The sequence below is a fragment of the Lutjanus erythropterus genome, chromosome 18, assembly GCF_056507025.1.
Source record: "Lutjanus erythropterus isolate fLutEry1 chromosome 18, fLutEry1.hap2, whole genome shotgun sequence".
Classification (NCBI taxonomy): Eukaryota; Metazoa; Chordata; class Actinopteri; order Lutjaniformes; family Lutjanidae; genus Lutjanus; species Lutjanus erythropterus.
Window position 1 is genome coordinate 7,134,583 of NC_139334.1, and position 25,599 is coordinate 7,160,181.

Genomic DNA, 25,599 nt, shown 5'->3' on the forward strand with positions numbered 1-25,599 from the left:
AGAGCCACATTACGAAACACAAGGCTGGATTGAGGTTTACAAGCATTGCGAGTGAGATTACAGGAAGGAAGGTCTGGTCATCGCAATTGTGTTATCCGGGCGTGTGGAGGCATTTGGATGTGGGTTGAAAGGAATGAATACTAAAAATGCTAAGTCCAAGAGCAACAAAGACATTTCTCCTCACTGGCATGCTGTTTGATTGTCTGAGGAGACTAAACCTGTCTACTGTCATGCTGCTTATCAGATCATTAGTCCACGTGACAGATAGGGTAGGTGATGTTATGTAAAATATGTTCGCCTTGTTCACCAAGCGAAACAGTTGGTTTGAGAACCTCAGGGCAGGAAACTTTTCAGGTCAAGGGCTGAAAGATAGCTCCTCACAGGACTACAAATCCAAAAAGTTTGTCCCAGCACAGCTGAAACAATCTGGTATTAGATGATTTAAAAAAAAAAAAACACCCACTTAGATATTGTGTCTGTGAATACTTGTAGGGAGTGAAGTAGTGAAGTTAAACCCTTCCTCATTCACAATGGACATACCTCACCTTATTTGGTGCAGTGAAACCTGTGATGAAATAGCAAGAACAATGTCTAAAGTTTAATTTAGTTTGGATGTCTCTGTGTCTGTGAGGGTCCATATGACATTAACATTTGTTATCTGCATATTCACGAGGACCCACATGGACCGTACACACATACACATATGTGTGAACTTGTCCATGTAGCAGACGTCCAGTGTAGTATAAACACATCTATATGCACATCCACCATGTGCTTCTGGGTTACTTTAGCTATTTAGCATTGAATCTCCATAAAGTCAGAGGAGTCATAAGATACAGATTTTTTTTTTTTTAAAAATGGAAAGGTTAAAATCAAAGCAGCAGATGCAAAGATATTCTGGCTTCTAGGATGTGTCCCACCACCCTTGTTAAGTCTGGTACCCTGAAGCGTTTCTCCCCTTGGGGTGACTCGTTTGTGTTTGTGTGAATGCTGGACTCGAACTGTGGTGCAAACCAAACTACTGCTCTCTTGTCTGCATTAAAGGGGTGGTCTTGGACCTCTGTCAAGTGAGATCTAGCTGTTCATTTCTGGTCTGAACACCATTCAAACCAGTCACAGACGCACAACATTGTAGCTGAAATTTATTGGTTAAAAAGCGTCTTCTCCTCCTGTTTTGGTTTCAAGTGAGCTAGCAGTGCATTTGCTATCAAAATGAACTGACAGGGGACAAACCCGGTCTCACAACCAAGTGAGAAATACCCACATTGTTAAATGATTTAATACCCACTGTCTTGAGTGACGTTCACGTTTGGTCCTCTAAAGTCTGCTGATATGTGCTCAAGATCAAAACCAACGTGAAGAGAACCTGACAGTGCTCCATGATGACCAAACTGGGCCATTCGTTGTCTTTTTACCTGAAGACTATATTACCAAAAATCAAATGACATTTCCAACACATGACTTGTGTTTACAAGTTTCTTCACTGTTTTAGTTATAGTTGGAAAACTGAAATAATATATCATCCTCAAACTGGTTCAGTTCAGGAATTTGACCTTCATATGTGAACCCACCCTTAGTCCCTAATACACTTCAAGCTCCAAAAATCACTGCATTTCCCATAATACAACTTGATAACATTGTTTATAAAACACACCTGTCTCCTAAATGTGCACTTCTTTCAAACCAAATAGCTTCAGTTGTAAATTTCTATAAAAATATATTACGTATCAACCCTGTAATTTTAGTGAAATAGTCATATAATTGAGCCTTAATTGATTTTGCTGAGGACCCTGGCATCTACATGAGAGACCCTCAAAGGTCCACGAACCGCTGTTTGGGAACCCATGATTTTCTGTATTTTACCATATATTTAGACATATTTTTCATTAATCTCCGCCGGTACTTTGTGTTGTACTGAAGAATACCTCCACCCCCCTCTCTGTGTGTCCGTGGGAAGGAGGAGTTTAACCCCACATTGTCTGGGAGGAGCCCGCAGTCTCTTGGCGCTCCGTCCCAGGAACGTTTGGTCTGGAAACAGAGGATCCGTGGAAGTACGCTCCAAGAAAATCCGTTTTTTATGTCTCTATTAAATGCAACAACGTTATATTGAGCGGTTAGCGGAGAGGGAAAGACGCGGACACCGCGAGAGGCATGTCTCATCAGAGGAAACACACGCCGGTAAGTTGCAAGCGAACTTCTCTCACAGTCACGTTGGTATTAAAGGTCTCCGCTCATTTCTGTGTGCGCGCTTTGTCCCTAAACGCGTCTTTAATCGGGACATTCACACAAAGTTTGTCTATTAAACAAAAGTTTGTTGGCGTGTGTGTGATATGCGGCGTTAATTTCACCAGTGACTTCTCATTGGTTGTTGTGAGAGTAGTAAATCTCGCTTTAGCAGCTGTGACTGAAATAATTTCCCTGCTAAAACATGTGATTGTCGTGTTGTCCCTGATTATAATTGTGTCATGGTGAAAGAAAAAAAAATGTGAGAGGGTTGTGTTTAAAAAGTAGTTATTCATCTGTGTGTATTGTCCTAGACAACACAGAATGACCTCTCCCTTTATCTTTATTATAATTAGATATTAATACTGTCAGTTTCCCAATTAGAATGCAGCATCCTTGATTATCAAGTCCTTTGTGCAATGTGAAACCTAATTTGGTTTGATAAATAAAATAAATTGCCCCCTGTCAGCATGTTCAGCCTTGGGAATTAATTAAAACTCCATACCAAAGGTATCTGGGTGTCACTCCATAGACACAATAGATCACTTGAGTGTGGAGATGTTCAACATGTAGCCCTCAGCAGTGTCACAGAGGCTGATTATTGCTTCTCTTTCTTCCTTCTGATTTATGAACTGAAACATTGGGAGCATGGGCCAATCCACTAAATGTTCTGCTGTTGTGTTTAGCTGTGATTTACCCTCAGCTTGTATTGTTGTTCTGGCCGTGTGCTGGGGTGGAAGGGCTCTCTAAACACATACAGAGGCAACAAAAGGGTCCCGGGACCCCTGGAGTGAGGGGGGCAAACAGAGCCAAGGAGCAGGAGCGAAAGTCCTGGCATGCCTTTTGGGATGGCAGACCCTCTGTCATGGAAACCCACACGCGAAGGTGTCAGTCTGACTGTCCTGCTACCTTTGCACACTGCTGGGGAGGGTTGTAATAATAAAAACACAGGCTAATGTTTGACTTGCAGAGGCTGGCTGCAGGCCATTGATCTGTCTGAAGGCTCTGGCTGTCCAATATCCTTGCAGCTGTGCTTAGGTGAAGTTCATTCTTGAGGAAATTAGATATTTTAATGGTAATTAATGTGATTAATGGTTATTGAATGATAACTTAGATAAGTGGATGCACTGTAAATGGTTACTAATCATTTACTTGGATCATTTTTTATGGTACGTACAGTTTAAGGTCCAAATCACTGCATATCCCATAATGCAACCTGGTAGTGTATCTTTGGGTTTTTAATGCAGACTATGGCCCACTATAAAAATATAAAAGTCTCAACTCTTTAATTTAAGTAAATAGTTATATAATTAAACTTCATATTTTTGCTGGGGACCCTGATTTCTCTGTGAGAGACCTCTAAAAGTCCAGAAACCACTGTTTGTTTAATCAAATATTTAGATCAACTTTTCATTAACCTCCCCCCTGCATTGCATGTTCCACTGAAGAACATGGCTGTCCCCACTCTATGTGTCTGTAATGTGATATTTTAATGGTAATTAATGTGATTAATGATTATTGAATGATAAATTAAATGAGTGGATGCTGTAAATGGCTACTGATCATTTACTTTTTAAGCAGGAATTAGTCTGACCCAACATGAGTGCAAGAGAAAAGAATGTCTTCTGTTTATTTTTCTGTAGATGGAACAAGCTGTGATTGGTTTAGATTTCATTTGGCCTTTCAGCCCTCCCCTGCCTGTTAAATGAACTATACAGAAAGAGTTATTTACTTACATAATTGCTGTTGTTCTCATGTGTGCACCCTGTTTTTATATAGTGGAGATCAGTAAGAAAATCGCCGGGTCAGAAGCTGTGGCACCACATGCATATTTTTGCCTATGTGGTTTACATTTTTGCGGCAAAGAAATCCTCGACCACGGGGAACATTATGTTTTTACTATTCTGTTTTTCCCCGGGTTGAGATGGGGTCTTGAACCAAGAGTGATACTGATTGAGTGTGACCCGTAATTTCCTTTTCGTTTTGCTTGTTCAGTCTTTCCCTTTGTGACACGGGTTGTGAGTTATGCCTTTCAGCTGGCAGGACTGTCAGTTGTCAGAGTTGTTTACCAGTGACAAAAGGGAAATGTAATGCTACCCCTTCTCTCCTGGGTGGCACAGAGTTGCTTCACAGGCATCCACAGCTCTTCTCTCGTCTTAATTTAAGTTGAAGGGCTCAGTAACATCCTGAAACAGTGACATCATTGCCACAAGAACTTCCCTCACGAAACAATATATTTGAAAGTCAGTTGATGAACAGTGAGTGAAACTTTGTGGAGTTATGCAATGAGCAGAGCCTAAACAATAGATCAGTTGACTGATATTATCAGCCTGATATTGGCCTATTACAGCCGTATTGGCATTGGCATATATGTTGTCCAAGATGTACCTAAATGAAAACACAAACATATTGCAAAATGTTTTTGTTTGTTGTTTTGTTTGTTTTATAGGCAGCATTTTACTAATATTTGTTTTTTTTCTTAATTTAGATTTAATATTTGCTTTATTTCCTCTATATCTATAATTATTAAAACATACCAGTGAAAGTTGTTTCACTGCTCAATGTCATTTTGATTGAACAATAAAGTTTATTATTAAACTGTAAATTATCCTGCCTCCATTACATATCTTCTTCAGAACTGTCGATCACTTTTGAGGGATCATGGCAAAATATGTGTTCATGCATATATCCTAAATATTATATTTTATTTAAAGAATATCGGCATATATTGATATTGGCATTGCTTAGCTTGTATTGTCTTATTGTATTGTCCTATCACAGCGTTTTTGTTCTATATTGGTGTATATTAACTGATATAAATATCTGATTTTTTTCTTTACTCTGTAATGCTGGTATCAGCATCAGCCTCAAAAATCCAGTATCGGTCGAGCTCTAGTCAAGAGGAGCAATTTGAGTCTGTCTTTGTCATTGATGCTTTGGTGCTCTGCGCGAACAGTAACTTTCTTCGAGAGAGAAACTTGGACTCGTCTCCGCAGCCATTTGGACGGCTGTGTGTGAATGCCCGTCATCGTTAATTCTCAAGTGCTAGCACACTAGCCGAGAAACGCCAATGTTTCATGTCTTCTCCGCTGCACATTTTTCTCCATATAAGGTGGCGTGCATGTGACTTATCAGGCATGGGTAACATCTGTGCTTATTGTCACATGGGGATGAAGGTCTCTAGGTAGAGAGAGGCTCTGCAGGGGGAAACCACTGGGGCTCCATGTGACTGCTGCATCTTTGAGACAGAAGGAACAAATTGAGAAAAAAAAAACTTTCTTTTTTTGTCCATTTCTCAGCGTATTCACAGTAAAAACTGTCCTTTCGAGGCTTCTGTTTCGGTGCATGCACTCCAGTCAGGCAGGCATAATGGTGGCCTGTATGTTTCTATTTCTTGTTTCTGTGGTTGAGATTATATTTGGCTTTCAAAGTGTTTGCTGGTAGTGTACGGCCAGCAGCGTCTGGAGTGGTTGCTATAAAAAGCAGGTGAACTGAAAGCTGGCGTTGACAGCATTTTGGCCGAGGCCTCTCATTTGCTACCGCACTCATCGAGACACCAACCAAAAGACACGTGGCTGGCTTTGTTTGACCCCTTCTGGGTGCACACACAACTACATGTCGAAGAGCTATCACCAACACAACAGAGACATAACCCTCCCTGTTTTTTAGTGGCAGTTTGGACAAAAATAATAACTCAATCCTGTTACTAAAAACACCCAAAAAGAGATGTGTTGTGCCTTGTGTGCTGCATAATTCAGTGACTCTGAATTTAACTTGTTTTGCTGTGGCTACTGAGCTGGTGGACACACATACACACATCTACTTTGAGGGATTTGTTCAGTCAGCTGCACTTTGTGTATTGGCTCCAACACGAGATCCTTTGCTCTGCTGCACAAACAGGAACCCTCTGTCCAGCTCAGCAGAGCGACATGGGTCTCATCCAGCTGAACCGATGCGCCCATTCATGTTCCTCTTCACAGCCACAACTCCCGGACCTGTGAAAAGATTAATGCATCGGTCTAAATTGAATTGCACCCCTTCTGGGTCACCTGCTAAAGAATGGCCGGTAGTGTTTGCAAAGAAAATGAAGATTAAATGGCGGCAGGCGCTTGAACAATGTATCAAATGAGGTGTCTGATTAAGAGTTAAAGCACAGATGGTTGGGTGTTGGTGAAGAAGGGAGTGAGGTAGCTCTTAAACAGTGCCAGACGACTTCACTTGTGATCAAGACTTTCATTAACCCTAAAGAAATAACCGCGAGACATGCCATTACTATTCTTTTATTGATGGTCATATAACTCATATGGCGAATGGTGCACGTGAGGCAAAAAGCCCCTGTGGCAGCAGTTGAGTAGCAGTGCATGTAATTCCTGTAAGCTTAGCAGACGGCATATGATATTTCAGTCTGGAAAAGGTGCCGTCTCAGCACCAAGTGATTTACAAGCCGTGGATATACAAGAAGTAGTTTGATTATCAAAATGTATGAACAATGTGGTGGAGAGGACAAAGAGTGTTGGGTATGGACGCCATTTGCTGCTGTATTGATCTGCGCATGGGATTTGATATCTTGACAATCCAGCTGCTGCAGAGAAGCCTGTTGGAGCATGTGCGTATGATCTTTTATGCTCAAAGTGTATTCTTTCAGCACATTGCTGCCACTGTGTGTAAAATACTATTTAAACCTTTGACTATGAATTCAAGCTGGAAAAGTCAAGTTGCATCATGATATTTGCTTTTTCTGATACCCTCTTCAAAAGACGGGACGTGTTTGGATGGGAATGGCTAAGATTTTATTCATGCCAATACCATTATTGATTCTCTGATATTGGTTTAATTCTTTCTGAGCTCCATTATTGATTCCTGATCAGTCTTATTTGAGCTGGCTGTAGCGTGAGTGTGTTATGTTCACAATCTAAATTTGACTGTTTCTTGAGTTTTCTTGAGGATAGCTGAGTGTGAGCAACTGCAGATGGATACAATCTGAATGGCAGTGCTAGCCTAAAAGCTTTGATGCATCAGTAATTGTTTTAGAATCATGAAGTGCTAAGAGATGCCCTCGCATAACATCCACCCTTGGTAACAGACATACGGACTAGGGTTCAATGATGTGTACCAAATTGGCATGTCCATGGCGAAACATCACATTGGATTATAACATCAGTGCCAAGTCTAAAGCATCTTTGTAACTTAGTTGTGTTTAAAAATAAAATTATAAACACAACATGGAGACATAGCGCAATGAACAGCAGCAACGGCTTCTTTTTATTTTCTCTTACATGTGTCAAAATGCAACCTAGGCAACAATTGTATGGTAACTCAGAGTGTACATACTACTTCGAATACAGAAGCTTTTAAATCACAATGTTATGATGTAAAGGGCTCAGTGGTCGATGACTGTCAGCCATTGTAATTGACAATGGCATCGTCCATTGTCCCAACCCTAGTTTCCGCCCTTTTGAAAGTATAACTTTACAGACAACTAATACTGTTAAGAACTTTCTTCGTGAAATGACTGTTGCCGCCTCTCCGCCTGTTCTCAGTGGTCATGGTTGTCGATTTCCATACCTAGTTGGCAATCAACAGTCCTGTTTGTATTGAAATCCCCCATTCTTCACCATTCTCATTGTTGTCTTAAGCCTTCTTAAGAAGCCTTCTCGGTCAATCCTCATAACAATACAAATTGTGATTGATCTGCCCCACCTCAGTCCAGTAGCCAGAAGGTCTCACTTACTATCCTTGTCCTATTGGAAAGGCAAACACAGCTGGTGCTACAGGCCAAAGTGCTCGGTGCCTGGATGTTCTGTTGGCGCCATGTGTCTTGTGTTGCCCCAATGATGGATGGTGCAAATTCTGGGTACACATTTACTCAAACACATCCCACCTGCTCATCAGTGGGTGGACGCTGGCTGATCATATTGTTTCTGATGAAAGCTAGGAAGCCCACCCTTTTCTGATGCATTGTCTGCAGCACCTCAAGCTAGGCAATTGATTCTGCTAATGTATTCAGAATTATCTGTGAAATAATCAAAGCTATGATCATTTCTTTGAACTGAACAGTATTAATTGTGACAGATCTCTTTGCTTTTTCTAGCTAATTTAGATAAATGTCTGCATAACTGCAGTCTGATTAGTATCCCTTCACGATATGATTCTTCTGAAAGAAGACCGATAAATCTAAGCACCATAAAGTTAGAAAGAGCAGATGGGAAAGAGAGTTCTGATGTGCACAAATCCATCACTGACCACACATGGATCCAACTGTCCAATAGTCCATTCATCATAGTCTACCTCTGGCAACCATATATCTCTCATCACAAGACAAAATTGCTCTAACTCTGCAGTCTCACAAGATACTGATGTTGTTTCCCTTCTTTTGCTTGCTCAGTAGCTCGCTCCACTGAACTGCACGGGACGTGACGTGCCCTTATCTGCACAGTTTCCTGGGCTTTGTGACAGACGTGTAGTGCTTTGGAGGGGTCTCTGGCAGACGTTGTGTTCGTGTTATGTTGGGGAACATTTTCAGGCTCATTAGCACTCCTTCCCCTGTCCAGCCCCCTCCCCACTTTAGCAGTCGGTGGTTTGATCTCCGAGCAAGATAAGCTCTTTTCTCCACTCCTCAGTCTCCAGGCCTTGTCATGTTGGTTCAGTCATTTGGCGTCCGGCCAGTGTAAACAGAGACAGGGTCCTGATTGCTTTAGGTCACTGGCAATCCTGGCATTCACTCAGTTAACATGGCCAATTAAAGCTTTCTTGAAAATCCTTCTCTCCAAAGAGGTAAACGTATCCAAATAACTTGTTTCCTGGGGCGATACCATCATCAAGGCTTATTTGGCTGACAGGCCTCAGCTGTCAGAAGAAAAGAGATATTTGAGTGAAGGACCTCATTGTCAAGCTCGTCAAGATAAGAGCAAAGAAACAGTAGGTGTAGAAACATTTTATCAGGTTCATCAGTTTTTGCAGTCCACGCCTGTGTGAAATAGCAGTAAAATGGTATAATATGCATCACACCCTCAATGTAAGAAGGAAGCCAAGTAACAGATCAGCCAGGCGGCAGGAGCAGAGCCTGTGTGTGGGCCTGCTTATTTTTATGGCGCCCTCTGGATGCCCAAAGATTGACTAGCCCTTCCCCATTTCTCACTACGGTTGACTTGGGTTTCCTCATCACCCAGAAACTTCCAACTTCACTTTTCTCTGCTCTGCTAGCGCCAAGACATGATCTCTGTTTGGCTGTTACATAAGCGCTGTTTAACCCAGGGTTCGCTCTCTCTGGCCCAGGGGGAACAACTTGCTCTCACTGCCTGGCTAGCTCTCCATGCCACCCTGGATGCACAGTCTACTGCGGCTCGGGTGGTTTTCACAGTTGATGGGCGCAGGTGCAAAGGCAGGTGCAAAGGAATGTCTAGGCTTTTCTACCCAGCAAGCCTTGTACAAACCAATGCGGAGAAGAGAAACCTTGTCAGAAAAGCGGGATTGTCATTGTTGCTTTCCAGATCTTGCATATTTTTGCCACATGAACACATGACCACAAAAACATTACGCATGGGCACAGCATTTATATAAAGTCAAGAAGGTCAGTCTTATCGCTGGTCGTTTCCTCCATGGGCTGATGTTAAGTCAAGCAGATTACACAGACTGCAGGTTGCTGCTGAGCTTGTTGCAACCTGGGACAGTCCTGCAATATTAATACTCCCTCTTCCTCCAACAGTGTTATAGCAGATGCCGCCAGCCTCTCATAAATGTTGCTTTTTAAAGGTTTTAGCAGGGTCATCAAGGTGGGTTCACATGTGTGTCAGAGGATAATTAAGACTTGACACTCACAGAAGCGCAATACAACATTACAGAATCTCTGAACCTGATGGTTTGACAACCAGACCACCAGGCTGCTGTAAACACAGCAGACACACGTGTGTCCTGTCTGTACAGGGGATACCAGAGGCTATTAATGGTATTTGACATTCAACTGTCATTGGAGAAGCTGACTCCTAATTTGTCTACAGCTCGATCCTAATGTTATTAAAGGTGCTGGAGCCAAGAAAACAAACCTGGTTTATAGACTCCCACTGATCCAGTCCTGTTCACTCTTTCCAAGCACTACTACTTTGATCCAGAGGAGGTTATCAGAGGGTCAACACAACAGCGAGCTTTATAAGTGTTGGTAGACAAATTAGTTTTGAACTTTTTTTTTGTTTTTGCTTTCCCTCACTTTTTCTTGTCTTTATGCTAAGCTTTTTCAGCTCTTGAAATTTGGTGTGTCTGTGGGACACACCATAACATTTACTTTTAGAATCTGACAAAGAGACAACAAACTGGGACTGTACGGAAAATGTGAAATGTGTTTCATTATATCATAGGGCTGGGCTGGGAATACCGGTTCGTACCGAAAACCGATCTTAATTTTCATTATGATATGAATTTTTCATATACCGCCATACCGGTGAATAGCCCAAACAACGTCCAGAACGTGCGCGGCGGCAAAGTGTTTCAGCGGGGACCCATTTCACTGCTGCACACCAACACCACAGGTATGCTTGCTTGAGCGTGTGTACTAAGGATGTTCCTGACAACTAATTTCTCTGTTGATTAGATGCCAAATTTAATTTAGAATAGTCGCTAAGAAAACACAAGGCAAAATGTATTAATTTATAATGTTAAACACTGTCCGAAAAAAAATACTGTGTATATTAAGAGCCATTTGAAGACGTTAATCACAATCTACAATCGCCAAATCGTACTTTAAATGCCGCTGAAATGCGCGCTACTTCGCGCTGTGTAATACAAACCTTACACGCTTATGCTTCACCTTTTTAGACCGAAGAGGGTCACAGTGTCTGCAGGTAAGTGACCCAGAGCTAACGTTAGCTGCCAGCCTGACACACAGTGTGGCTAACGTTAGCAGCTAGTAGTAGCAGCAGCAGCTCCGCCTGCAGGTTTATGTCTGTGCCTGTGCTTAATGCGGTCACATTTCTCCAGTCGAGTGAATATATATCAGCGTATTCTGTCACAGTCTACAATCATCTGTCCGACCTCGCTGATGTAAACATCCGGTGTTGCCACGGCGATCGGTTCACACAAGCAGGGTCAGAGACTCAGCCCCGACTAGTGGCGTGCGGCAACAGATAACTGGCATCATGCATGAATGAAAAATTGACGAATATTTCATTTTTAAATATTTTAAATGACTAGTATTTCTGGTGCCGACTAGCGTGGGTGGGGACGTTTAATTGTATAGTCGTCCATGTGATGGTAACCATACTTTGAAGGGGTCATGCTTTTACCTGTCTGGACATAAAAAAAAAACATGATACAGTCCTTGTGACAGTAAAATGGGCTATTTGAAGACAATCAACTGCAGTAATTCTGTTCTCAGTAGAAGAAAATGTGGGTAAGAACACTGTTGCATGAAAAAAAAAATACCGTCAAATACCGTGAAACGATATGATTTTTAAAAAAAACGTGATATGAAAATTTTGTCATACCGCCCAGCCCTATTATATCATAAACTCACACAATGTGCTGAAATGTTAGAGGACAGAGGAGGAAATTTAGAACAGATACAGGGAGTCTTGAGTTTGCATTAGTACCATAGTGCAGTAACTTTAACAGGCAAATACAAGTGGATCAAAATGAGGCACACTTAAATATTGTCATGACAGCACTAATTTCCCACCATGCCTTGACTTGAATAGTCTGTTAAGTCAGCTGTTTTATGTTCCAAAATGCCAATGTTATTTTTTGCTATTGATGTGTGTGTGTATATACCTGCCAAGCAGGAACTTTAAGGGGGGTAAAATAACATCCCTGTTCAAGACCCTGGTCCTCCAAAAGTTCCTAGTCCCTGGATGTTTCTGTGGTGGAAGCACAGCTTAACTCTAGGCATGAAAGTGAATAAGCATTTCCGGAAATTCTGAATTTCTTCTCTAAAGAGGTAACTAATACTGTGACCACAGTTTCCTGGTGTAATTATGAAACACTTTTTGCGCATAAAATAGGACACAAAAGTCTAGATATTGTGAATGCTACAAAGTTAAAACAGCCTTCAAATGGTCATGACTTCGCCTTTGGTTAGACTTTGTGACCTCACCTTCCTCTGTGTCCTAGCCATGATACTTTATGCTATGGTGAGGACATTATGGGTCATCTCACTCAACCCCTCAAACCTCCCCTGTGGTTTGACCCGCTCAACGGTACCATTGTTGGCTTTTCCAGATGGATCTCCTTGGATGTGGATGATGTGTGAGCATGCAGTGTCTACAATTTAGACTGGCGCTCTGTGGTAAAAAGGGGAACGACTGACTCACAGCTACTAGGGATGTGTGCATATCCTGTGTGTGTGCATATTAGAAAATCACTGCTGAAGTATGTGGGGCTACATGTTGAATAGCAGCTCTTCTTGTTGCATTCTTTCTAGCTGAATAAGAAGCACTCTGTTTTATGCAGCATAACTCTCAAATCCTTCATCATCAGCGCTGATGGAGTAGCTGTGTGTGAACCGCCTGTTGGCTCTAAAGGCTGAAAGTTTTGATCTCGACCTCGTCAGCTTTCATGAATCTTGCTGCCTAATCAAAGAAGAAAAACACCTCTCTGAGAGATGTTGCATTTCTCTACATCCACCGCCCTTTTATATACTCACTGATATTTGCCTCGCATGTGACAGGAGGATCTGGTGTAAAGTGAATACATACAGCGGTGAAGTCATTCATTATAAATCATTTCCCCTTTGGAGGGTGAAATCATTTATTCACAGTCTCATGAGGTTAGTGATCCAAAGAGCACGCCCTGACTGGTGACTAATATGTTGTGTCACTCAACTCTGTGACATGCACTGGATACACTTTGGTGTTGAAGTTATTGCAATTCTTCTCCTTTGTCAATACAAACAAGTACTAGAAAGCTTTATTTCACTTTTTTTGCCTTAGGTGTCCACACTGACTTAGACAGTTTTCATCAGGGATTGCCAATTTCCTCAGTCCAAATGTCTGTTTCTGCCTGGCAAAGCCTCAAACTGTAAAAGAATGACTTTAATAACCGTGATATTTTCTTGAAGTTATTTTGAAAACCATCCTTGTCTCTTTAGGCGCTCGTCCTGCTCCTCGGTAGTAATTTTCTGTGTGTGCGAGCGAGTGGTTTTGTCTCCAGCGGCAAGCCTCGTGGTCTACTCGCGTGGAGACATCAGCCTCACTGGAAACTTGCGGTTGCCTTCTTTTTATACTAATAACAATATTATACAGTGCATAGGTTCATGCTGGCATGCCCAGGCTTAAACTAATAATAACAATGTCAAGAAACGCCAGGAACTGGGGTTTCCTGATAGCTGAGATGATTTTTACAGTTCTGGGTGTAAGCTGTACTTACACAGTCATGTTATATTATTAGCCTCGTGTATCATTTCTCTCTATGCTTTCTACTTTTATTCGATGAATCATATGTTCATTTGTCCTGAAGCTGATGAAATTTTGAATTAAGAAGTGAAAACCTTAATTAACACATTTCAACTTTTTTGTTTGTTGTTGGCACACTAAAAAAAGTTGAGAAAACTCATAATTTCAAGGCAGCTGGCTTGAATACATTTTTGAGTTTTAATTCAAACTCTTATGTTTTAAGATAGACTCTCACAAGTTTTGCCAACCTATAATCTTTTGTTGAGATAATTTACTTTTCTTCTTTAGACAAACTTGAGCCTTTGAGTTTTAGAAACCAAACAAAATCTGTGAATGAAAAAGCTATGAGCCCAATTTTGCACTATTTGGGTGTTTGTAAATTAAATGGTTGCGATTGAAAATATTAAATTATTAAACATTATTTATGTTTTTGTATCTAAAACTCAAAGATTCAAGTTTCTAGACAAAACCAAAAGATCACGAGTTGGGAACCAACCAACCCTACATAGTTGCCTTGAAATGATACATTTTTCATAAGTCTTATTTTTTTAAAAACACTTAATTGGCCCTTTAGTGTTCTCTAAGAGAAAGTAACCCATTAGTCAGTGGGCAGCTTTTCTGAAATGATGATGTGTGATGTATGTGTGTATGTGTGTGGGGGGGTGGGGGGTACAAGTGTTCATGTTTGGTCCCAGACATGACTGCTGCTTGTGCTAATCATGCTATCATACACTGCCACTGGCCTTTTTTTTCTAGGCCGGCAAGTATTTTAACAAGCTGGAAGACTGCACTCATTCTTTCCAATCTTATTCCAGCATCCATATCATCAGGCTTAATGTCTGGGCTTTTTGTCAAGCCATGCAGTATGCTTTGGCTAGCCACAGGAGTCCAAGGCTGAGACGCGTTCATACATAGTGTAACAAGTACTGAAAAAGTTTAGTATCGTTTTCTGTATGCTGTGCACTGGGTACATCACAGTCGCTTTGATGTAGTGTGAGACAAAACAGCCTTGCAGACTCTGCAGACAAGTCAGATCAGGTTAGATTGTTTAAACCACTATATGCCTCTGTGGTCATTATTGCTGTTTAAAGTGGGCTGCAGTGCATGAGTTGTGGCAGTGTGTGTATTGTCAGAACACCCCATTCCCCTATCCATTTCTTATTATCCAGCCTGGGTGGCAGTGCCTTCTCTTGATCATTCAGGACTCGGATAATTTGTGAATTTCTCCTGCAACTTTTTTGTGCCTTTTTTTCCTCCTTTTACCTTCTGTGCTGTGGGTGTGGGTGGAACAGTTGCCATTTCTCCAACAGTAATGAGAGAAACAGTGGATGGTCTGTAGTCATCCTTTTGCCTGAAGGGTTAAGTATCCATCCCCATTCTCTGTAAGCCCACCCCTGCTTAGGAGGAGAAGGCTCTGAATAAATACCACCCTTGTCCTCTCATAATGGAACAGCTTGACCTTCCGTGACCTCCGCTGGTCCGAGCATCTGTCTGTTGATTCCACCAGCCCCGTCCTGTGGGACATCACCGGGCTGTCGCATCTGCCCGTGAGCAGTAATTCAATTGGTGGAAGAATTTATTTTTACAGAATGAAAATTAAGGACTGACCTATAATTTTTCAGAGTGACAAAAGAAGCCTGTCAGCTGTTGATTTACAGTCTGTGATCGTGTGAAAGTAGTTGTTTCTTTCTGGGCACGGTGCATGACGACTGCATAATGAGTGCGGCCCTCATTGGCATTCTTTAGCCTCCACTATATGGATGGGATAATAACGAGGCTGGCAGGGACCTTAATTTAATCATGTCGGTAAAAGCGGTGCACATGTGGCACAGCTGCTAGCACTTAGCCGAGCCTTGCCATGCCCTTCTATGATTTGGTGTCCGCACTGGCTTGTTTCTGCGTTATCGGCCTTTATGAACTGCATTCCTCTGTGAAAAGGCTCTGCAGAGCAGGACAAAGGAGTTTGTCTTGCACAGATTTGTCTGTGACTTTTCTGCAGCAATCGAATTAGCTCACGTGCCTCTGTGTCCGCGTGACTAGAGAAACTGGTTTAGGTGTTTTTCCTGTAGCCGCCACAAGTCAGTCTTTGTTGTTGCTGCGTTTATTTAACTTTCCCAGTTAAACAGAGTGCCGCTCCAGTGCTTTGTCGAGCACCTGTTCTGGATTACAAGTCGATAACGGCTCCCAGCTAATTTCTTGTGATAATTCAACAGTGAAATCTAATCTCACCTCTGCCATTTGGGCTCCTTGTAGAGGGAGCTTTATAGAATTCCTGCCTGGGTTAAGAGTCAAAATCTGTTTCTACTTGAAGGGAGAAGGACTCAGAGACAAAGCCACAAACTCACATGCACGCACATTACCAAGCAAATTTTCTTCAAACTGGTTTCCCACAACATTCTATGTAATCCACTGAATTGCATGTTGACCTCTGACATAGTTTGGTGACAGAAACTAGGTCATGGGTTGTGCACAGACTGAGCATCTGCTGGAAAAGAGGCAAGGAGACATGCAAAGTTGTGTTGACACACATTCACCGCAGGTGTTAAACCTGTTTGTGGGGGTTGACGTGTCAATGTGTGGCCTCATTTCTCACACTTAAAAAAAAAAGTCCATTTCCCCTCAGACAGATGCAATACACTGCTTGCCATTATTGGTCACTTGTGGCTCTTTCCAATCAAAAGTAGTGGTTTGTTTGTTTTAGGGATGCATTATATATTGGCTAAACACTTGTGTCAGCTGATATTTGCCTGTTTTTCCTTTTTATCTGTTGTGTTGCATCAATTTTGTGCTGGTTACATGTTCTGTTGATTATTTGCAGTTGGACTTAGACAACAGTAGCTGGCATAACATACCCAGCTGCTGACTTGGTGAGGTCATGACGTAAGGTGCGCTCATTCAAAGACAGTGTAAAGGTAAATTATGCAGGATTATTTCTAATCACATTGTTCAAAGGTGGCACCTCCTCCCCGACTCAATGAATGGGATAGAGGGTGAGAGACATAGAAAGTGGATTAAAAGAGCGAGTGCTGTTATCGGGCACAAAGCAATGAAATAAAATGTTACTTTCTGATTGTTTGAGAAATAAATATGCCCACACCTCTGCACAGTCCTGGATTTTGAGTGAATACAGTCAAAGGAGAGAGAGAGAGAGAGAGAGGGAGAGAGAGAGAAATGCTTTCTGCAGCTCTCACAGACGGAGAGTAGAAGAAAGAGACAGAAAGCAATGTAACTATTGGTTGCAACATTTCGTATAGAGTTCCGACCTTAAAACCTGTGCGCTTTTTTGACTGGGGGCTACAAACCCTGCCAAACAGGCGGAAGCCGAGCAGCGGCCTAAGTATAGCAAAATAATAAGAAAATACAGGCAGAGGGCAAGGTTTCTGCAGAGACAGACACCTCCACACACTTCTAGTGGGTCATAAGTGAGGATTTAGAAGAGTTATGTTTATATGAATCAATACAGTTTTTAGGAAAATGTTGCATATTGTGCTTTTATATAAGTAAAGTTATTTTTGTATATCTACGTATATAATGAACATTTCTTTGTCTTGCATCAGTTGTTACCTAAATGGTTATTTTAAACATTTTTATTGGCCCAGAATTTCACAATCAGTGCATCTCTAACCTAGCTGTCTGCCTGTAACAGGCTCATACTATATGTGCACATAGTTGCCTTCCTACGCAGATATTTAAGAGCCTGCTGCATGCACAGAGTATCCTCAGACATCCAGAACCGGTAGCTCTGGTGATGAGTAAAATTTCCGTGTGTGTGTGTCTATGTGTGTGTCTGGCTCCTTACCAGCTGTCTCACCCATCATCAGTGCTCTCAGGATGCTGAGCAGACAGTGCAGCTCAGATTTCTCTCCTCTTATCTGTGCTATGGACAGTAACAGATACTGTATATTATCGCCAGCTGGGCTAGAAGCTGCAATAAAACATATTGTTTTGGTTAATGATAACAGGAGCAATAGTGTTACTGCTTTCCTGTAAGAGCAAGATTGCACTAAGCTGGTCTTATTTCATAACCTGTTTATTGCTTCGGGAATTTACCCACCTTTGATCAACAGCCAGCTCAGCAGAGAATATTAGTTTCTGTAGAGAGCCAGTAGCTGTGAGCAGCTTTACGTCCAAGGATGGTTACTTTATGTGAAGATTTACATGACTTCTGTCTGCCTGTGAGCTCCGGACCATGTTTACTAAAGCTGGACTATAAGTGGGATACTTCCTTTTTAAAGGCTGCATGAGTGTTTAAGGACATTTACACACTGTGTGTATGTAAACATGCATGTATATAGGCTCCAGGTACAGCAGGATGTCTAAACAGCAGTGATTTCACCTGATGGATGGTTTATTTAGCCGTCCAGACTGTGGTCCTGTGTTTACAGGGCTCTGATGTAGGTCCACGACCTCATGCTGACAACCCCTCCACTTTATCCGACCATCTACAGCCGCTCGCCTGGCTCCACTCAGCTCAGCTAGACACAAGGATGTAGGCTTGTCTTGCACAGACTCAACAGTGTGAGGAGAATACTAAAGCCTCCCTGGTGAATCATCACATTCATTTTCATTTTAAACAGAAAGAAATTACAATCCTGAGTTGTCTAATGCATTAGTGATGTGTCTCGGATTCACCGGTGCAAAAAAGGTCATTTCTAATGAGCAAAGCAGTCCTGAAATTTGTTTTGAACAAGTTAATCCTCCGTTCTGCTAGAGAAGGATAATCCTGATTGTTTGTAGCTCGGTCTCACTTCTTTCAGACATTTCTTTAAAAGAGCAATATGTAAGACCCTAACATTCAAAAATGAGTACTGGGGTCCAAACAGTGAGTTAAAGCCATAGACAGTATATTAAATAGATTGAAATTCTATTTAATGTACGATCTTATGGTTGAAGCCAGTTGTTTCCCCTCATGCCCTCCTCAGACTTCCCCAGACCAGCAGGTTGCCTGCAGGGACACTAAACCTACACAACATTATACTTTGACAATGACAAGCAACAACAAATCCTACACTTTAAGTTGAACACCGGTTTATAACTCTGTCAGCTGTCTGTCAATGTGAAGTTTAAGCCTGTTATCTTAAAAACAAGAGCCCACTGCTAAAAAAAAAATACACACTCTGGATATCAGTGACCATCACTTTCTGCCTGTCACACTCAATTAACTTTTTGTTTAGTTCTTCAGTTATAAACTACATATAAAAGATTATTAATTATTTCTTATGACTCATAAACAGACATTTACTCATTTGGCAAACATTCAGCACTAATTTGAACTCTAATAAACGTGAAATGGGCAAACAAAAACAGATGTTCCACACCTGAATGGAGATTTCAAAGGGAAACATGCTGGCTCCAGCCTTGTTGTCAGAGAAGCCATTATTTCAGCTTGGTAGGTTTTTTAAATCTCTCATGACATATCAGGGTCATTTTATGATTTGGTACCGTAAATATATTACCAGGGGAACAACTAAGGATTATTTCCATTGTTGATTAATTTGCCAGTTATTTTCACTATGAATCGATTGTTCAGTCTAGGAAATGTGAAAAATGCTCTGTAAAATTATATTTTTGTTTGAATATTAAATGAAATGACAAATTTTTTTCAAAACAGTTGTCAGCTAATTTTCTTTCCATTGACTAATGGATTAATGAGTAGTCTTTGTAGATGTATGTATCACATATTTCTCCTGTAAGTGTCAGCATTAAAAGCAATCTGACTGTCACTGAATCATCTCATGCCATCTTTAGATGAGGTTCTCACCTGGTAAAGTCCATCCTGAGCACTTAACAGAGGCAATCGTTCAGATCTGCCTGTGTGGTAGAAGAAAGGCTTTAATAAGGGCTGTAATTACCTCAGGTAATGGGCCCTAATGGCTAGCTGAGCGTCAGTTCCTTTGTTGCCTATTTTAACCTTGACCAAGATGAACAAACCATCCAGACAGGCCCAGACTAGTCTGACAACCTCTAATAGCGTCATGTTGGCTTTCTCCTGTCAGTTTGTCACAGTTTACAGCTTCAGCAGACATGACATGATGAATAAACTGAGAAAGTGCTGAGCTTGTACCAACAGGTACCGTGACCCCATTGTTACCTATTTTCATATTTCTTCACCTGCTTATCGCTTTCATTGGTTTGTTTATTTGTTTATCTGTCAGATGTTGTCCTGACCTGTGTGGTCAAGAGAATAATGCTCATGAATTTGATCCAAGTGTGTTGAGTGATTCATGTCCTGTATGGCCTGGCTGTGATTTACACTTAAGCTCTTAATAGCCCATAAAAGGAGCAACACTGCCAGTTGGAGCGCTAGTTTACCATCAACATATGGCTCGCCTTGGCATAGGGAGATAACATTAAATTACCATATCCATTAGTGTCAACCTTTCCTGATCCATCAGTGCACACTGTGCCAACTGATTTCTGGGTAAAGTTTTATTCCTGCAGCGTGCAATAGTCGCTTGACTGGTGCTCTTAGACCAAGGGTGGGGGAGGCCACAAGGGCAAGCTCCCTCTGGCGTCAGAGCTCCTCAAGAATGCAGAGAGGGATTAATGCGCGTCTCTGGCAGTGATGGATGAGAGTAGGACACACACACACACACACACACACACACACACACACACACACACACACACACACACACACACACACACACACACTCTCACACATATATATACCCATAGAGCATCTGGATGGACGGTTTGGCCCTCCCCTGCAGCAGGACATGCCAGCTTAGCAGGTGTGTGTGTGTGGTTTCTGTGTTTGTGTGTGTGTGTCTGCTGGGACAAAGCCAGTCTTGGTTGTTTGCCCTACTACCCCAGATAGAGCTGTATTCACCAGCCGCATGTCATTTTTGAGTGGAAGGCACAGCTTTTATAAAGCTGGTTCACGTCTGGGGCCCTTTGAGAGATTTGTTTTGTCCTCTTCAGTTTGTAGATGAATCGATTTTCACCCCTTCAATAGGTTTTCTTTCCTGTTGAGTCCAGTGATTGATGGCTCTCGTGTGTTTGTGCACTGTAAAAAAGATCATACAGAAATTAAGTGGAAACAATTAATCTTTTCTCATTATCTTAACAAAAATATTAAGTTAAGATTAAGTCTTATTCAATCAAGTTCATTCAACTTAAAATTTCTATTTATTTTCAGAACAATTCAGAAACATGAGTTCCTCTAACTTGAAGTCTTTTGACTTTAATTGGTGGGTTGAATGATTGTACTGTACAGAGTGGATCAGCATATCATTTGATAGTCAAAACTCACCTGAGACCCTTCTTTTCATAGTTTGAAGAAACCGAAACTCCCTTTGTGTCTCTGTTAAAAAGATAATTCATGGAGGCTTATTTTGAATTAGATAATTAAAAGTTAATAAATTGTAGTAAATGTTAAAAGCTAGAAATGTTTGTCAGTGTGACTAAACATTTGTTGGTTCAACTTAATATCTTAAGCTTGTTGAACATGTTTTATCATGTACAGCCAAATTATAATTAAGTTTATTTGAATAATTAACAGAACAAATAGTTTCTTTCTTTCTTTTCTTTACAGTGTTGGCCCCCAGTGAGTTTTTTGGCACCATAGGATCAGGTGTTGCATTTAGAGGTAATGTTTAAAGTGGGAAAATAACTTTTGTGGCCATATAGTGCACATGAAAAGTCACACTTTTTGATGGACAAATGGGATCATGGAAGTTGAAATGTGGACACAAAATTCAAGGCTTTGAAGATGCAAATGTTCATGGGTATATGTGTGTTTCACATGTACAACCAAGTTGGATTAAGTTTATTTTGAATCGTTACAAAATAACCTCAGCTTGTCTTTTCAAATTAAGTCACTTACTTTTTCAATTACAGACAAAATGTATTTTTACAGTGTGGTTTTGTATAAGTTGTACGATTTCTGCATTCTGTGTGAACCCATCGATTACTGTACGCACACACTTCGTACCTGCTCCCAAGTCCCCCAGTACCTCATTGTTTCCCTGAAACCTCTGGTGATTGTGTGTGACCTAGCAGCTGGCTCTGTGTGACTGATATTGTACCTCACTGGTCAATGATCTCTGATGGATCACCTCTGGGAGGCTGGAGTGTGTCTCACATGACTGCCGCAGTATACTACAGTGGCTACCGCTATGGTAATGAGCGAGTGAGTCGCGGGCTGATCATATTAATCACCAGAGCTCACAGCACGGCGCGTGTGACAGATTATCCTGCAGCGCACAAAGGACAGCCACAGTCACTTCCACTGGAGATAATACAGTTTGCGAATGGGTTTAATGCAGTTGTATTATGCAGGCGTTCGCAAAATATACAAAGTCGCCGTGAACCATGGCAAAAAGTCGAGGAGGAGAAAAAGGTTTTCTCTTTAATCATGATGCCTGAGATTCAAACTCCTGAAGGTTAACCACTAATGTCGTCGTTCTTTTCCCTTCTCTCCGCCTCAAAGGCACTTTTCTCCCCCTATCTCTTATCGCCGGGGAGATAATTAGGTATCTCTCCTTCCCTTTTGTGTGAGGAAGTGGTTGCGCTTTGCCCCCATCTTCCTGGGCAGGGCTGGGTGTGTGCTTGTTTTCCCAGGAGCCTCGGGGTGTCTTATCTGACTCTGTAGCTGCGAAAGACTCCACACGGTTCGTATGCACCACCTGTCACTCATTCTATTACTTTTACCACCACCTCCAGGCATTTTCTTTTGTAACTCTGCAGTTTAATGACAGGAGCTCTAATAGCTTTAGCTTGGCTTTGGTTAGACTATGGCTGACTTCGGACCCACCTATTGTACTGCCAACAAGATGTAATATGTACTGCATACTGCACAATGGCGGACTCAGGTTTTCTGAGGAGCAGGGGCAAAAATGCCAAAATGCCAAAATTTACATTGCATTTATAGTGAAACAGTCATGATCCCTGGGTTAGATTAAAATTGTTATATTATGTGACACAACTACTACACCTCTGTAATAAAAACACACAGGTGACCATTTAGAGGGACGTAGAGGCCAACTAATTTTCTAGTATGTAGGGCAGCCAATATGGCACTGCACTTGCATTTTCTTCACTGAAGAGGAACTGTAGAGGGCACTTTATCATGTTTTATAGGGGCAACCTGTAAGGTTTTTTTTTCTCCATCAGTGTCCACCAGTGATAAAGCATAGTGCTTTTCTTAGTAGTATGCGGTATGAAGCTATTAAATCAGTAAATATTGCAGCGTAGTAGGCCAGCCTTAGCTTTAGGTTTCTGGTTTTGGAAATCAGACAGCATGTCTAATGGCAAACCCCCACCACAAGTGCCATTGCTGTTTCACCTCTTTGTGCTTTAAAATATTATTTGGATTTTCAGGATTTTTCAAAGATAAACTACTACCTCAGAGACTGGCCTGTATGACATTTGGAAGGAACCAGATTTGCTTAGTTTTGTCACATTACTTCCCTGCAAGTGTAACGTGTGTTGGAACTAGTTCTCTCAGTATTTCTGTTGAACGTGTAATGTTATCCTTATTACTCTTGATTCAATCAAACTGTGTGCCTTTTCATAAAACTTGCTGACTCGTGGTGATTTTGTTGATGTCTGTGCTGGTTTGACCGTATCCCCCCTTGGCAATAGCTGCATAATTTGAATAAAATGAGCCAAAAATGTAATATAACTTTGGTGTTTTGGCTGCTGTGGCTTGTGTTTGTGTGACTGCAGGGCAAGAAGGTAGGCAGGCACTTGTGAAGCTTAATAACGCCAAAATGTGGGAACACATCTTTGTTTCACCATCTATTTTCATATAACTGTCAATATTTGAAACGCACACTGTTGATTTCTCACCTGATAAATGATCAGTCGTGAATTTATTGAGTTAATAGTAGTAATATCATTACACTTGAGTATCACAGTATTATCTTTTGTGGTATTGTATTGATCCTCAAGAACGCTGTATTGTAATGTTGTGACACATGCAAGGATTCATGGCAGTAGTTTATTTTGTGTTGTGTATAAACCCCCGACTGCATAGCAGTATTGTTATCTATCTAAAGTCTTCTGATTGCATAAAAAATGTAACTTTTTGACTCAGGTGTTATGCATATTTTAGTGTGATCTTTATATTATGACAGCTTTCCTAAAATTTGGTTTAAAAATTAGCAATCTTGTGTAATTATACACAATATACTGGATCAAAACCCTATATCATGATCCATATTGTATTGTCAGATTCTTGCCAATACACAGCTGTAAAACATATGAAGTTTGAAAAACTTCCTCTTGACCTGAATAGTTGTGCCCTCGTGTTGTATTGTGGGATACAGCAGACTGGTCCATTGCATACTGTAGATTTGTTTTTTCCAAAATGGTATGACATCTGTGAATTTTTGGCATACTCCAGATTGAGCTTTTGTTTGCATACTGTATCCTAGCCAATTCAGTACATACTGCTAGTATAGCATGTATGTTCAAATACAGCTTAATGCCATGAGGCTGACTAAAAGACTTGAGATGAGATATTCTGATGCAGCACAGATGTTGAGGTGTGTGTGAGAGCATAATGATTGCACCACGACATCAATCCAGCTTAATTGTGGGAATATCAAGTGAGTCTGAAAGCCAGATACTGTAGCTCTGGATCAAGTTCAAGTACATGCTGTGTGAGTGTGTCTTTTTCCTTCACCGATTTAACCCTCAAAACGACCTTCTTCTGTCCATTAAGCCGCTTAATTGGCAGAGAAGCTGATGGAAAGCTGATTTGCACCTGCAGTTGTCCAGCTGTTTGCTTCATCTCACACACGCTCCATCTTTCTGCAAGAGCCGTTAACCTCTTCCTCCCTCTGCCATCCAAAACATGCACATGTAAAAGTGCAAGCACATACACACACTCAGGCAGAAGATGGGTACTGACACCCCCTTGAGGATGTTCTGAGTCAGTGTCTCCCCTAAACAAAGCATCAGATGATGTTTGCACCACATTTCTCATTTTAGATTTTTTTTTTTAGCTGAGAAGGAACCCTCTGGTGCTGTTCTCTCGTGCACACACAGGCACACGCATCACCCTCCTTTTGTTAGCAGACAGCCTGCATGCGGCGACACATCCCAGTTAATTTAAAGTCGTGTCGGACGCTCCGTGTTTTGGGCTGCCATGTCTGACAGGAGCTCCAATCTGTAGAAAATGAACTGAGCTGACAGCAGGGGGAGGCTGGCAGAAAATAAAGATTTCACTGTATGGGACAGAGGGATGATCAGGCAGAGGCGGAGCAGTGGAGGAGAGATAATGGGAGGAATAACCTTTGAATGATTTAAATGTCACAGATCGTGAGTCACATTTTTAATATTTGCATTTCACAGATTTTTGTATTTGTACACGTTTCACAATTACATGTAGGAGGAGTGCATTATTGGAAAAACACCTACAAGTAAACTTCAGAATATTTAAAGTGGGGTTCAGTGAGGTACAGCAACAGAAGGTATTTTAGCTACTTAAAGCAGGTCCACTTAAAGAAACAATGTCAAAGTGTATGCTATATTTAGAATATTTTCAACACTTTGCCATCAAACAGCCTTTTTCTGTTGGGAAACCATGGTTATATAAGCCAAATATTGCTCTCTCCAAACGAACCAAATTCCATAGAGAAAATCAGTAATTTTGTGTTGTAGATCATGGGAAATGTAGGTCTATCACCGCAGCAATCTGTTAGTTGGCTTGTGTTATTGTGCAACTTTGGCATTGTAAAAGGTTAGTTCAGATTAACCAAAGTCACACAATGACACAAACAAACAAACATACAGAGGCAGCGATAGACCAGCAACTCCTGTGTTTTGTGAGATTAAATTACTGATTTTGCCTGTGGAGTTTGGTTAGTTTGGAGAGAGCAACGTTTGGCTTGTATAACGGCAGTTTCCTGTCAGAAATGACTGTTTGAAAGCAAAGTAAAGCAATGAAAATATTCTAAGTATAATGTACACTTACACCAACAATAGTTTATTTTTGGTGGACTGTTTTTAAGTAGCTAAAATACCTTTTGTTGCTATTCCAAGCTGG

The 25,599-nt window shown here is 41.3% G+C and overlaps 1 protein-coding gene across 1 annotated transcript in view; it reads left to right on the forward strand.

The window, feature by feature from the left end:
• The first annotated feature begins 1,981 nt into the window (after positions 1-1,981).
• The window catches only part of tiam2a (TIAM Rac1 associated GEF 2a), a 99,145-nt gene continuing 75,527 nt past the window's right edge, over positions 1,982-25,599 (forward strand). The window contains exon 1 of the mRNA XM_084741844.1: positions 1,982-2,178. The gene's annotated coding sequence lies outside the window, so the exon portion shown is untranslated. The remainder of the gene's footprint in view (positions 2,179-25,599) is intronic.